Source organism: Pezoporus occidentalis, unplaced genomic scaffold (assembly GCF_034315485.1).
Source record: "Pezoporus occidentalis ecotype Australia unplaced genomic scaffold, CSIRO_AGI_Poc_V1 ctg40, whole genome shotgun sequence".
NCBI lineage: Eukaryota > Metazoa > Chordata > Aves > Psittaciformes > Psittacidae > Pezoporus > Pezoporus occidentalis.
This window is the reverse complement of record NW_026915725.1, coordinates 3,737,328-3,749,793: the sequence shown is the minus strand read 5'-3', so window position 1 is coordinate 3,749,793 and position 12,466 is coordinate 3,737,328. Positions and strand designations below refer to the sequence as shown.

General features: G+C 38.7%; 1 long non-coding RNA gene across 1 annotated transcript; it reads left to right on the top strand.

Annotated features, from left to right (window-relative positions):
* Nucleotides 1-305: 305 nt before the first annotated feature.
* LOC134171447 (uncharacterized) lies at nt 306-7,922 on the top strand. Its single transcript, XR_009967636.1, has 3 exons — nt 306-1,804; nt 4,504-4,603; nt 5,856-7,922. It is a non-coding gene; the product is annotated as an uncharacterized LOC134171447 (long non-coding RNA).
* Nucleotides 7,923-12,466: the final 4,544 nt, after the last annotated feature.

Here is a 12,466-nt window from a genome sequence, read left to right as displayed (position 1 = left end):
AGCCCTAGGGAGGCATCACCTGAATTAAGCCTTCTGTGTCTGTGGTGACATTTGTTTTTACCCAAACAGCTTTTATGTCAGGGTTTACATTTTCTTGCTGATGTGTAATAAACCACTTTTACTATGGCTGGTTTAATTTTCAAAGCTTTCAAAAAATTAATTTGTTTCTTTGTACTTGGTATGTTTGAATTGAAAACCGTAATGTACTATTACTTCAGGGTCAGTGCTTAACTTCTGTTGACCCTCTTGCCCATGAATACTTCCTGGAGTTTTTACTACAGTCTATTTCCTGTTTTTTTTTTTCTTATGCATTAGCTTACATTTCTTGTTCTTAAGTAACCACTATAGCAGCCTTTAAGAACAATGACTGGTTTCAGGGCAAAACCTATCTACCACAACCAAGAACATAAAATCCACAAGACACTTCTCATAAATACCCACTTACTCCTCTTGGTACTGCAAAGATTTTGAGAGAGGTGTGAGAGATGTGGATATCTCAGATGGAAGACAAAACACTCAGAGCACAGAGCAAATACGACACACCAGTAAATATTATTTTGTCCTTTGGCAGTTCTGAATTAAATACCCTGTATTATACATCACAGTTTCTTCAATCAGGAGGAGGAATACAAAGATGATGCCAAAATTCTTGCTAAGCATTTGGCAAGCACTTTGTCTGACAAATTACTGGAAATATTAAACTTTCTTAGTACAGAGAAGTCTTTAAAAGCTACATAAAGTATTGCAAATGGAATGGAGAGTAGCATTAAAGGCAAACCAAGATTTCTGTTGTAACTGTCCAGGAAACGGTTGGCCAGAGGCAGCTATCAGCAGAGCTGAGGGCAGTATTTTACCTTGTGTTATCTCTGTTGTCAAGGGTTATATCTAGCTCTTTTGACAGATATACACATATTAGATTTGCCACAAGACAACTATGTAATAAAGTTTCTGTCTAAATATTCTATGTCTATGCTCACCTAATTAATCACTTATACCATGCTAAAAATATCTAACTCTGTCCTCATCAACAGGAAGTTGTTCTGTTTAAAAACTTCTAATACCTCACTCCTACTAGAATTTTTTTTTTTAATATATCAATGGGAGATATATATATAATGGGTGAGATACCAGAATTTTCTTCACTGTTGGTATCCAGCTTGGATGCTCTGCAACAGTATTCCTTGTGATCCTGGTATCTTTGTTTTTTTTACATGTTTTAGCAATATAATGATGTTGTATTGGTCACACCACCGATTCTCACTCATCAAAGCAGCCTTTAGATAACTTCCAGATAAGATATGAGAGTGGAAAATCCATTATCCTCTTTGCTGGTTCTTTTGTCTTCTGAACAAAGGATTTGATTCAAATTACTAAACTGATTCCAAGGCACAGCAGTTAAGACTAGCATTTTGAAAATGTTTTTCCATGCTTGAATGGAATGAACGATCTGCTTCTACTTGCTTTAGGGAGATGGCAATGTGTGGAGAGTCAGATGAATAATGACCTGATTTAGTAGAAGAAAACTACTCTAGGGAGAGATAATGTTATGGAAACAAATAAAGCAGGGAAGCTGAATACTACTTGAGGAAGGTGGGGGAAGTATTTTAATAATCCTGCTCTTTGTGTGAACATCATAGGAAAAAATACTAAAACATCCTCAGCACATGACCTGCAGCTTGACAGCCTACAGGTCACCCAGGTTCTGAGGTGTGGGAACAGCACCATCTATTGCATTGCTGTCCTTACCAACGCGGCATCAGACCTCATAGCCTTCCCTGTGTGGCCCTCACAACACCTTTGTAAGGTAAGGACAGGATATTTTCTTAATTTGGCAGGGGGGATCTGCTTTCCTGGTGGATCACAAAGACAGTGATAAAGCAGGACCTGAGCACAGTTCCTCTGAATGACAAGCTTGCGCTGTAACTTCTGGAGCTGTTTCCTGTCCTACTAAGAAGTCTCATCTGCTTGAAAACCTTGATAAACCAGGCTAATGAGACCACTTGTAACTGTATTTCTTTCCACTTATCTTAGGGAACATATTTACCCTTACCTTCCCATGCATGAGCTTTGCTGTCTTTTAATTACAATTGCGTCATATTTTGCAGGCACTGGGAAAAACTGTGAATGTTTGTATTGGGAAAATATGCTTTCTATAACTTGCAGGTAGACAGTAAGGAAATTTATGTAGGGAAGTGGAAAGTAGGACTATATATATATACATTAAAACTTTTAAAAATCTAATTTTGAAGCTTAGAAATACCTGCCATTTTAGAAAGGAAAGTAAAATGTCAATTTTTGTTTATTATTTTGTTGTAAGTTGGAAGACAAAAGCAGATTTAATGTCTTTAAAATGCAGTTTAGTGGATGAGAAAAGAAAAAAAAGGCAACATGTTAGAACAGCTTCCTCTTTGAAAATCGGTATCTGTCCCCAAACCACAACTGTCAAAAAGCAGGAAAGGGACTTAAAAGCATCACATCCATTTTTCAATGTGTCATTTCTACAGGCTGCTTTTAATTTTCTTACCTTTTATCATGTGACTCCTGAAATATGAGTCGGACTTAAATGGGTCTGTCCAGATGAACTCAATCCAAGAGGGTCAATAACTGGAGAAGCAAACCAGATAGGAATGATCACCTCACAAACTTGGACTATGGTTACTGGCATGGAGAAAATGTACTGATGAAAACATGAAAAGTAAAAAAAAAAAAAGACAAAAAGCTATAAGCATGCAGTGCTGTATTTCCATATAACCAAGAGAAGGACCTGTCTTTAAGCCCTTGTTCATCCATAGAAGAAAGTAAAAATATTCTACAATTGTTGTCATGAACTTGCACAGACAAAATGATTGGTTGCATATCCTTTTATACTGTAACTTGCTATTATTGTATACACACTCGCTCAGTGGTCTAACTTGGCTAAATTACCTTAGCAGTGTTGAAACTGCAGTGCCATGTGACTGATGCTAGCCAAGAACCTCTCTCCCTGTGGTCCTGCACACTTAATTCTTATTCAGACCAATTTAACTGACCTTACAAAGAATGCAGATAAATCAGGAATATGAAACTTATTATTTATGTTTCCATGACTGAAAGAAACAGTCACTGAAACTGTTAGCTATATGAATTGGTATGAGTAACAGCGTTGAACAAAATGCTGAATTAGAAAAACATGCTGTTCTGCTGTTGTCTTTCCTAAACATTTTTTTCTTTTTTGCAGATATATCCAAACCTCAAGAAGTATAAGAATAATAAAAAAGTAGTTAAAGTGCTTTGAAAAATATTTGGACAGAACTACTCTACTGTCAAACCTCTAAAAAAACAATTCACTTGAATGATAAAGAGATTGTAAGTCTTAAAAGCATGTTTGATGTAGATTTATTTGCACAGTCTACGGTTTATAACTTTCTTGCTCCAAAGCACCATTCTTCATGAGCAAAGAAATAAATAGGTAAGGGAAGATGCAAAGACAAAATAAGGGTGCGAAGAAATGGACGATAGATTATAAAGCAGAGAAGTTTCTTCTTTTTTCTTCTTTATGGCACATTCTATAATGTGGAAATTTAGGGCTGCCAAAATGCCTAATGAGATTAATTTAATATAAAATCCTCAGGCTCTGTGCAAAGGTATTAGCTGTATAGACTTACTATTGAAGGGAACACAAATTATTTTTTCTTTTTTTGGCATCATTTACATCCTTCATTATTAGATAGCTACTTGATGGCAACACAACAGCATGGGTTGAGGAGAAACTGTGAGTTATGACTTCATGAGTTAAACAGATTTAAACATTTTCATGTGTCATCTCTCCCTAAAAATTCACTAAGTGCTTCCAAACTGAACAAAATCTAGCTTTTCTAATTATTATTTTTTTTAATAGAATTCAAATGCTGTCAGCTTAAGATGCCATTTTTATTTAAAAAACCTTTTGGTTTACAATCTGCATATGCGTTATCTGTCTTCTATACACAATATTGATTCTGCACTACAAATAGATGGACCTAATTCTTGATGTTAGCAGAGTAACTTTGACAGTTGCAGTTGGGCAAATCAGATCAGACTTCATGACGAAATATAAAACTGAGAGATCAGTCTCAAAGATCCTTAAATTTACTGAGTGTATACATATCATTTGTATGTTTTTACTACTCACTTATTTTTTGGAAATCCAATCTGAATTGGTGATATGACCATACTGGCAATCTCCTTGACAACTTCAGAATTATGTGAATGAAATAAATGCAACAAACTGTAACCAAGCATTAAAATGCATCCAGAAGTTCTGCAACTAGTCCCTCAAAAATGACAAGTCCTACTGATTTAAGAAGACTTTGCTTAGTGGCATCATACAAACAATACAGTGAAATTGTTTTTCCTGATCACATGAAATAAGACTGTTCAAAAATAATGTTTGGAGAAAGAGAAGCTGACAAAGTAGTCCACAAAACACTTCTGAATCAAACTTTAGACACCATTTTGGCAACAGTAACCTCAAAATTTTTGCAGGAGCAGGTATTTTGACCTGGACAATTGACTATATAACAAGAATAAGAGCATACCATGGTACGGTTTTCCTGAAGATGGCAATTGCTTGCCATTGCCAAAGGTAAGAGTGGTTTACATTTACTTAGAGCTTTGTTTTAAAATCTAGCTTTTGGAGGTAATAGCCAGACATAATTTGGCATTGAACTATATACATTTTCTGAGATTCCTAAACTTTTCCAAGTTTTCAGTTACCCAAAGGGTTCTTCAGCTGCACCAGTTTTTTGGCTTCCCACAGGGAGAAACAGAGAAGTACCTGTGCTCATTTTAAACACAACAGATTAAGAAGAAAATCAAAAGTTTTATTCTACCTAAAATAAAATGTTTAGGTTCATAATTACAATATGGAAAAACAGTTACTGTGTCCTGAAACACGTTACCTGTAAAGCTCTTCCATATTTCCTCCAGTGACTTGGTTGGTGTGCAGCAAACCTGGCATGTTATCATATCCTGTTTTCATGGCTGGTTTGTCTTGGAATCATAGAATCATAGAATAGTTAGGGTTGGAAAGGACCTTAAGATCATCTAGTTCCAACCCCCCTGCCGTGGGCAGGGACCCCTTATGCTAAATCATATCGCCCAAGGCCTCGTCCAACCTGGTCTTGAACACTGCCAGGGATGGAGCATTCACAATCTCCCTGGGCAACCCATTCCAGTGCCTCATCACCCTAACAGGAAAGAATTTCCTCCTTATATCCAACCTAAACTTCCCCTGTTTAAGTTTTAACCCATTACCCCTTGTCCTATCCCTACAGTCTCTAATGAAGAGTCCCTCTCCAGCACCCTTGTAGGCCCCCTTTCAGATACTAGAAGGCTGCTATGAGGTCTCCACACAGCCTTCTCTTCTCCAGGCTGAACAGCCCCAACCCTCTCAGCCTATCTTCATGCGGGAGGTGCTCCAGTCCCCTGATCATCCTCGTGGCCCTTCTCTGGAATTGTTCCAACAGTTCCATGTCCTTTTTATGTTGAGGACACCAGAACTGCACGCAACACTCCAAGTGAGGTGTCACGAGAGCAGAGTAGAGGGGCAGGATCGCCTCCTTCAACCTGCTGGTCACGCTCCTTTTGATGCAGCCCAGGATACGGTTGGCTTTCTGGGCTGCAAGCGCACACTGACAGCCCATATTCATTTTCTCATCAACCAACACCCCCAAGTCCTTCTCCACAGGGCTGCTCTGAATTGCTTCTCTGCCCAACCTGTAGCTGTGCCTGGGATTGCTCCAACAATCTTTTGGAGAAACTTTTGAATTTATATCTATTTATATCTATTTTGAGGATGCTACTTAAGCTGGAATCTCCTTTCCTTCTCTTTTCAGACCTCTGAAGTCTATTCTCTTGTAAGATTACGCTAAAATTGCTCTTCATCAGTTACGACTACAATAACTTTGCTTCTCTTCCCCTGCTCAGTATATTGTATAAAGTAAATGGATGTTTCATGGGCTTACCTCTGAGATTTATATGTGTTCTTCAATTAGAATTAATTAAATAGCTTTTCTGGAAGTGTTAATGTTTTCAAAACTCTTACATGAGACACATTAGCTGTAAATGTGTACTTTGAAACTCCTTAATATCTAGGTCCAGGCTAAAGTCTATGGAAGGACCATATGTGACCTAGCACATATGTCAGATTTTTTACTGTTAATAAAAGTGGGATTTTTTTATTTTTTTTTTAATCCCAAACCACATTATCATCCTCCATCTTTCAATAGTATTAGATGCTTGCCGTACCATGAAACAAAACAGTGTAAATAGGGTCATCCTGAGGTGAACACGTTCAGCACGTAATTGTTGCAGTAGAATTTAAAAGAGGATGTAATCACCTCTTCTCTCTGTCTAGACGCTTGAAAGGGTTGTCAGGACTACAGCTACAGTTTACCAAGCATCTGCTTTTGCTCCACAGGGGGAGCTAAATCTTTGAGATCAAAGTTTCATGATAAACACTTAGCTGGGGTGGATTTTTTACATGAAAAATCATCAAGTGCTACCCTTCACTGGACTCTTGTTTACCATTTCTCATTAGGCCCACAGCAAGGCTCCATGGTGTACATGGAAGCCACAAAGAATCACATCTGGATGTTTATATAGAGCCTAAGGTGTTGAAGGGTAGATTGGAGTACAGTCGCAGGGACAAATCAGAGGGAAACCTTACTGCAGAATAGAAGCTGTCAGAAGGCAGGACTTATTGCTTGGGGCAAGCCCATTGCCTGGCAGGTGGGTATATCTACCTTTGTAGGAATAATTCTTGTGTTTCTAAGAGATAGAAACCACTACAGAAAGATTTTCAAACTGCAATACCCAACTAGGGATTGCTTCAAAAAAATAAAAAGAGACATTCATCTGCTTTAGCCTCCAACTGCTCCTGGAAAGTTTTGCCCTTCTTGAAGACTTCCCTGGAAAAGGAGGTATTGCCACAGTGACTAGAAGGAAGAAAACTTGCTAGGTTACACTGTTCTTTGAAGGTATATCCCCTCTTTAAGCTTGCTATCAGGACAAGTCACAGTGGCATTTTGCAAATCTGCTTTGCATTCCTACATGCTGAATCTTTATCATGCATTTTAAGATGCTCCATCACAACACAGGAAATAAGGTGAAATCTAAGACAACACAGCTTCTAAGTAACTGTATTTCTCATTTCTTTGTAGCCAGATCAGTTCTGTACTGCAGGTGATATAGTTCAGTTCAATGGAATCACTGCCTAAAAGAATGTTTCTGGCAAATTCCATTCTCTGCCTGCACAGGCTGTGGCCTTTGTGATGAGTTTTAACTGGTCCCTGCTTGCCCATCTTGGATTATGGAATGCCCATGCTAGGGACACAGATTGGTGTGTTTTTGAAGCAAGTTTCGGGGTACTCACATCCTGCTCCTACGTGAGGTTCTGATGGGGCAATCATTTAGGAAGCACATGCAGAGGTCATATGAACAGAGTAACTGAAGTCAAAGAGGACCCAAAAACAGGGCTCCTTCACCACTAAAAATTCATCCTCTTCGGAATTCAGAAAGGCTCTTTCAAAGTGGCCTGTGTTTATTTGAGCCTTTAAATTCTCTATACGGTAGGGAAGAAGACAAAGTTCTGTATTCTGTCCTTATGCTGGAAGGGAGCCAGTTCAACAGTATTATTTCTTCAGGTGTTAGAAGGAACAACACTGCATATGAGCTGCACCTTGAAGTCTTGATGCCCATTATGGACCAAACTGTGGTAATCCAAGCAATAGAGGTCTTCTTGGCCATAAACTGCTAGAGGAGTCTGTGGTGTGGTTTCATCTGCAAGCAAGTTGGGAAAAGGCCAATTGGCAACGAGCTCATGGATTTGCAGCAGATTGTTATGCTACTGTCACCACTGTGCAAAAATGTGCTAGCTGTTCTCAAGACTTAACTCCCAAATTTTTGCCATTGGTTGCAGCTGCACAATTCCCCCACCCCCATAACCATCATTAACACCAGGCATTGACCCTCTACAGAAGGTCTGTGCCACAGCTACTCCTGTGTCAGTTGCCTTAGCTAAGCCCTTGTTAAGATCATTCTAGCATTAAAGTTTGCCCAGGCTTGCTGACCTAAAACCTAATCCCAACCCAATTACTTTTTGTAACACCACTCCTAACCCTTGTCTGCCTTCCCCTGCTGTGCCCAGCAGCTGATTTTGTTCTTTGGTCTCGACTGGTTAAAGAAAGTTAACTACTCACAACTGTATGGGCCATAGTAATTAGTCAGGCCCTCCTACCAGCTCCAGATGATGAGTAAGAGCTTTAGTGGGGAATTGTTTGGTATATATACTTCTGCAGATCCTAATAAAGGCTGCTTTCTTGGAAAATGTGGCTACTGAAAAGCTATGTTTGAAACTTTTGGGGGATTAATTTTAGCTGAAAATCTTTTGTTCTATTTAAAAGCCTCCCCCAGCTTTCTTTAAATTGACTACTTCAGTGACTTCTAGTACCAACATACCCACCAAGAAATGTGTCCATTCTGAATACTGTCCTATGTTGAAGCCCACTGCCCTGGCAGAATGAGACCTAATGGATACATCTGGCCTCTGTTTCTCTCCTTAGCCCATCCCATCTTCCCTGTGGCCATCCATGATAAAAGGCTTGGGTGCTATGCACATACAGTTCATCACACAAAAATTTGTGTCCATATATATCAAGGTTTCCATCACAACAGCAGAGAAATATTGCTGGCAAAATTGTTTGGGGTTTTTTGTTTTTTGTTTTTTTTTTCCTTTCTCACTTTTATTTCCATGCTTGCTTTCTCTTCCATTGCCTCTTTCAGTTCTCCTATGGCTTTGACTTAGCCTGGTCACTACAGCTCTACTGAAATACAAACTTGTCTGTTAAATTTGGCCCTGTCACAAGCATTCCTTTTGGTGGTTCTTCTGTTCCCGGGTCCCATATCTATCACTGTACTGGCCATATGTCTGGAACTCCCAGGCCCTGTTTTGGGCTTTGCTGCCTCGTAGTTTTTGAAGTTGAGTAACGTCCTTGAAGCTCCCAATCACAAGCAGGCAACTGCATTGTTTGGTGCAGCTTTGCTGGTGCCTGTTCCAATGATGCTGCAAAGGCAGATTCATTGGAAGAATATGTTTGAAGCATCTCTAGCTCCAGTAACTGAACTTTAGCTGGAACTTTTTGGTTTCTTATTTTGAAAGGATGTTCCATTTAAAAAAAACTATTCAATTCTTTTAAATTCATTACAGAGCTTAAATTAGAATCACCACTGGTTTGGACTAAACTTTTTTGTTTAACCTCCAGCTTTATTAGTTTTTCATGCTGCTTTGCTTGCTGAAATGTTTCTCTTTGATTTATCCCCTCCTCAGACTCAGTGAACCACTTTATCACAATGTGAGATAATGGGACTGAGCTTCAGTTTCCACATCACAAAGTGACTTCCACACCATGAATCTGAACTCTCTTCACCCCCACAGAACCTTTCCCTAAACATACATATAGGCATAGGCGTAAGGCAGTGCATGTGAGAGGCTTATCATACCACTGTCCTAAAGATAAGCAGAAAGTTTCACTGAACAAAACTTCACTAGCATTAACCACACAGTTCTCAGAGCCAGAGTATAGACATACTCTAATTAATCACAGTTATGCAAACTCATGCATTTGCATATAGCACCCTGAACAGAGTGACAGGGAATTTGGCAGATGCCTACTGGATGTGACTCAGCCAGGAAGGGAACCTCAGCACTTGCCCGTGGAAATCAAGCTAAGCAGTGAGACTTGAGGTTCTCCCAGCCAGGGGAACAGGGGAAGAAACAAAGGCTTGTTTAAAAGTGCAGCTCCTTTTCTCTGGAAAGTTACTGCATTTCCCTGTTTAGCAAAGAAGCTACCTCTCTGCTTCATATCTGAGTTTTGCATGACTCTTTAGTGATTCAATTATAATGCTGTGCTCCTCCTTTGAACTAGCAAAGTCAAAGGCAGTTGCCAGCTGGGCAGCACTCGAAACTCGTAACTCTAGCACCTTGATTTGACAATACTAAAGCTAATGTCTCAGCCAAATTGCTAATAGTAATGTTATTCACATTCTTAAGCCCTAATCAGCTATCAGGAAAACTCACTTTATTTTTTTCTTCCTGGAAGAGGATACAGAGATATTCTCCTCACTCTCATGGATGCTGCAATTACTTACCAGTTTCTTTTTCCCAAAGGAAGCAAAGATTCTTCCCCGACTCTTAAATACAAAAGCAGGTGTTGTGCCAGTCTAGCACTGAATGTTTGCAGTGTGATTGAGAGGTGCCTGTACCTATCAAAGCAGAATAGCTAACAACATGTTAAAATAGGCAAAGCAAAAAAAAAAAATGCTAAAAACTCTGCTTTTCATAATCAGATTGCAATAAGCCCAGGAAATGCGTAGGTTGAAAACACTGAGTTGATGCAAAAATGAAAAAAGAAAAAAAGAAAAAGCAATCTTAACTGAATGTGTGAATGAGAGTGAGCACTTTTAAGCAGTATAATGGTAGAATACAATGAACAGGGAGAATCTTCCCATCCTTCTTTCCTGAATGATTGATGTTATAATAAGGGATGCTGAAGCTACAAAGGAAGAGAAAAATATAAGGCTGCATCCTTGGCTAGTGAAAGTGAAAGCATTCACATTGATTTCTATGGAACCACTGCTGTTTATGCCACTGCAAGATGAATACCTGAGAGAGGTGAGATAATGCGCAAGAATGGTGCAGATAAAAGCACATAAGAGAAATGGAAACTTATCACAGGCACCATGTTCCAAGTAAACACAGCTGATAACCTCAGAAAGCCTTGAAGAAGCTGTTCTTTCAGTTTTACTTATGCTTTATAAATGACAGTGAATGCATATACTTCTCTGCTATGAATGCCTCTCCAGCATGTCATTAATCCTTATAGGATTCATTTATTAGCTTTCATCTGAGGGTTTTTTAAAATGCAATAAAATGTTTTGCCCGTGCTTTCACACACAATTATGGCAAGGTATAGCTATGTCCTGATTATCTCTTTTAATACAAGAGGGACAATGCATACAGCCCTCCTTGGAGGGCATGGTTTGATTTTTACTGTTGAGCACAAGAGGCACCAAATACAGTGACTGCGAGCTAACCTCCCAGTGTACACTGCAAAACTGCCACAAAACTGCACAGAGCATTGCAAATTAGGACTGTGGGACCTAGCGTGTTGCTGGTACTTTTATCTGCATGCTTCAGCTGATTATTCTAATTCTTTCCTTTTTTTCAGCATACAAAGTTTTTATAGTATGTCTATGAGAAACATAAATCTGAAACTATGAACCTCCATAAGACTGAGAAGCAGACAGCAAATGAAAAAAATTGAGTTGCCCTCATTTAGGCTTTTCTTATACGGAGAGGACTTGGAGGATTTATTATTTATCTTAGCAGCATGTAAACTTAAGTCATTCAAGTGTTTAATATTTTAAAATTTACTATAACTTTATAATATGCTAATTTATGATAAAAAATACAGAAGCAGATGAAAACAGATTTTGAAAGTTCTTATTCTCATGTAACAATACTGCTGACAAACAGCTGAGAGAGAGGCAGTCCTTCTTTAAGACTACCCCCCTACCCCTTCTAGTAAAGGCCAAAAGCTCAATAGCCCTCTCAGCAGCTCCAGCAGATCTTGGGGATATTTGGGCAATCCAACCAAGCGTCAAGGAAAATAATGGTATTCTCAGACAGCATGCAGAAACATCCCTCTTCCATTTTCTCCCACTTTAACAAAGAGCAATAGCTTTACTAGTAACTTGACCAAATCTGCACAAAAGTCTGGTCTAATCTAGTTCACCTGGTATACAGGGTGATAACACCCTCCTCCCCCAAACCCCCCCCCCCCAAATTCCCACAGATTTCACCAAGGCCAGGATTTTATTCCTGCTTTTACTTGGCATAAGCTCTTCAGTATCATCTTTTAGAAAATAATTTCTGTAGTCAGTTTTTTAGCAACACTTGAACTGCTTGTTTGTTTGCTTGTTTAAGGGAATGTGCAAAAAGGCTGCACTAGAAGGGTCTGCTATAAACTAAAATGGATAAAGCTTATTGGTATTAACCTCCAGTATCCTACCTGAATATTCTATTCTAACTATCCTATGATTCTATGGTTCTATGAATATGTGTTGAAAAGATTTTGAAAATTTATTCTTATACATCAGATATATTTCTTAAACCCACAGGTGTTCTGCTTTGCTTTACACATAAGCACATCTAAGATTAAAGAGCAAGACAATTACAACAGAGCTGATGAATTCTTAATCTCAGAAACAGTGGTAAATTAAGAGAAAACACAGTCTCGTTAATGGTTGTTCTTTTGTGATTAAGTATAAGTTATCTGCTATGTTTGACATTCTGTAGACCTATTTATTTGATTAATTTGTCATCCTAATTAATTTTTTTTTTTGTAGCAAGGGTTGAGAGGCTGCGTATTCATGGCTCTCTACACGG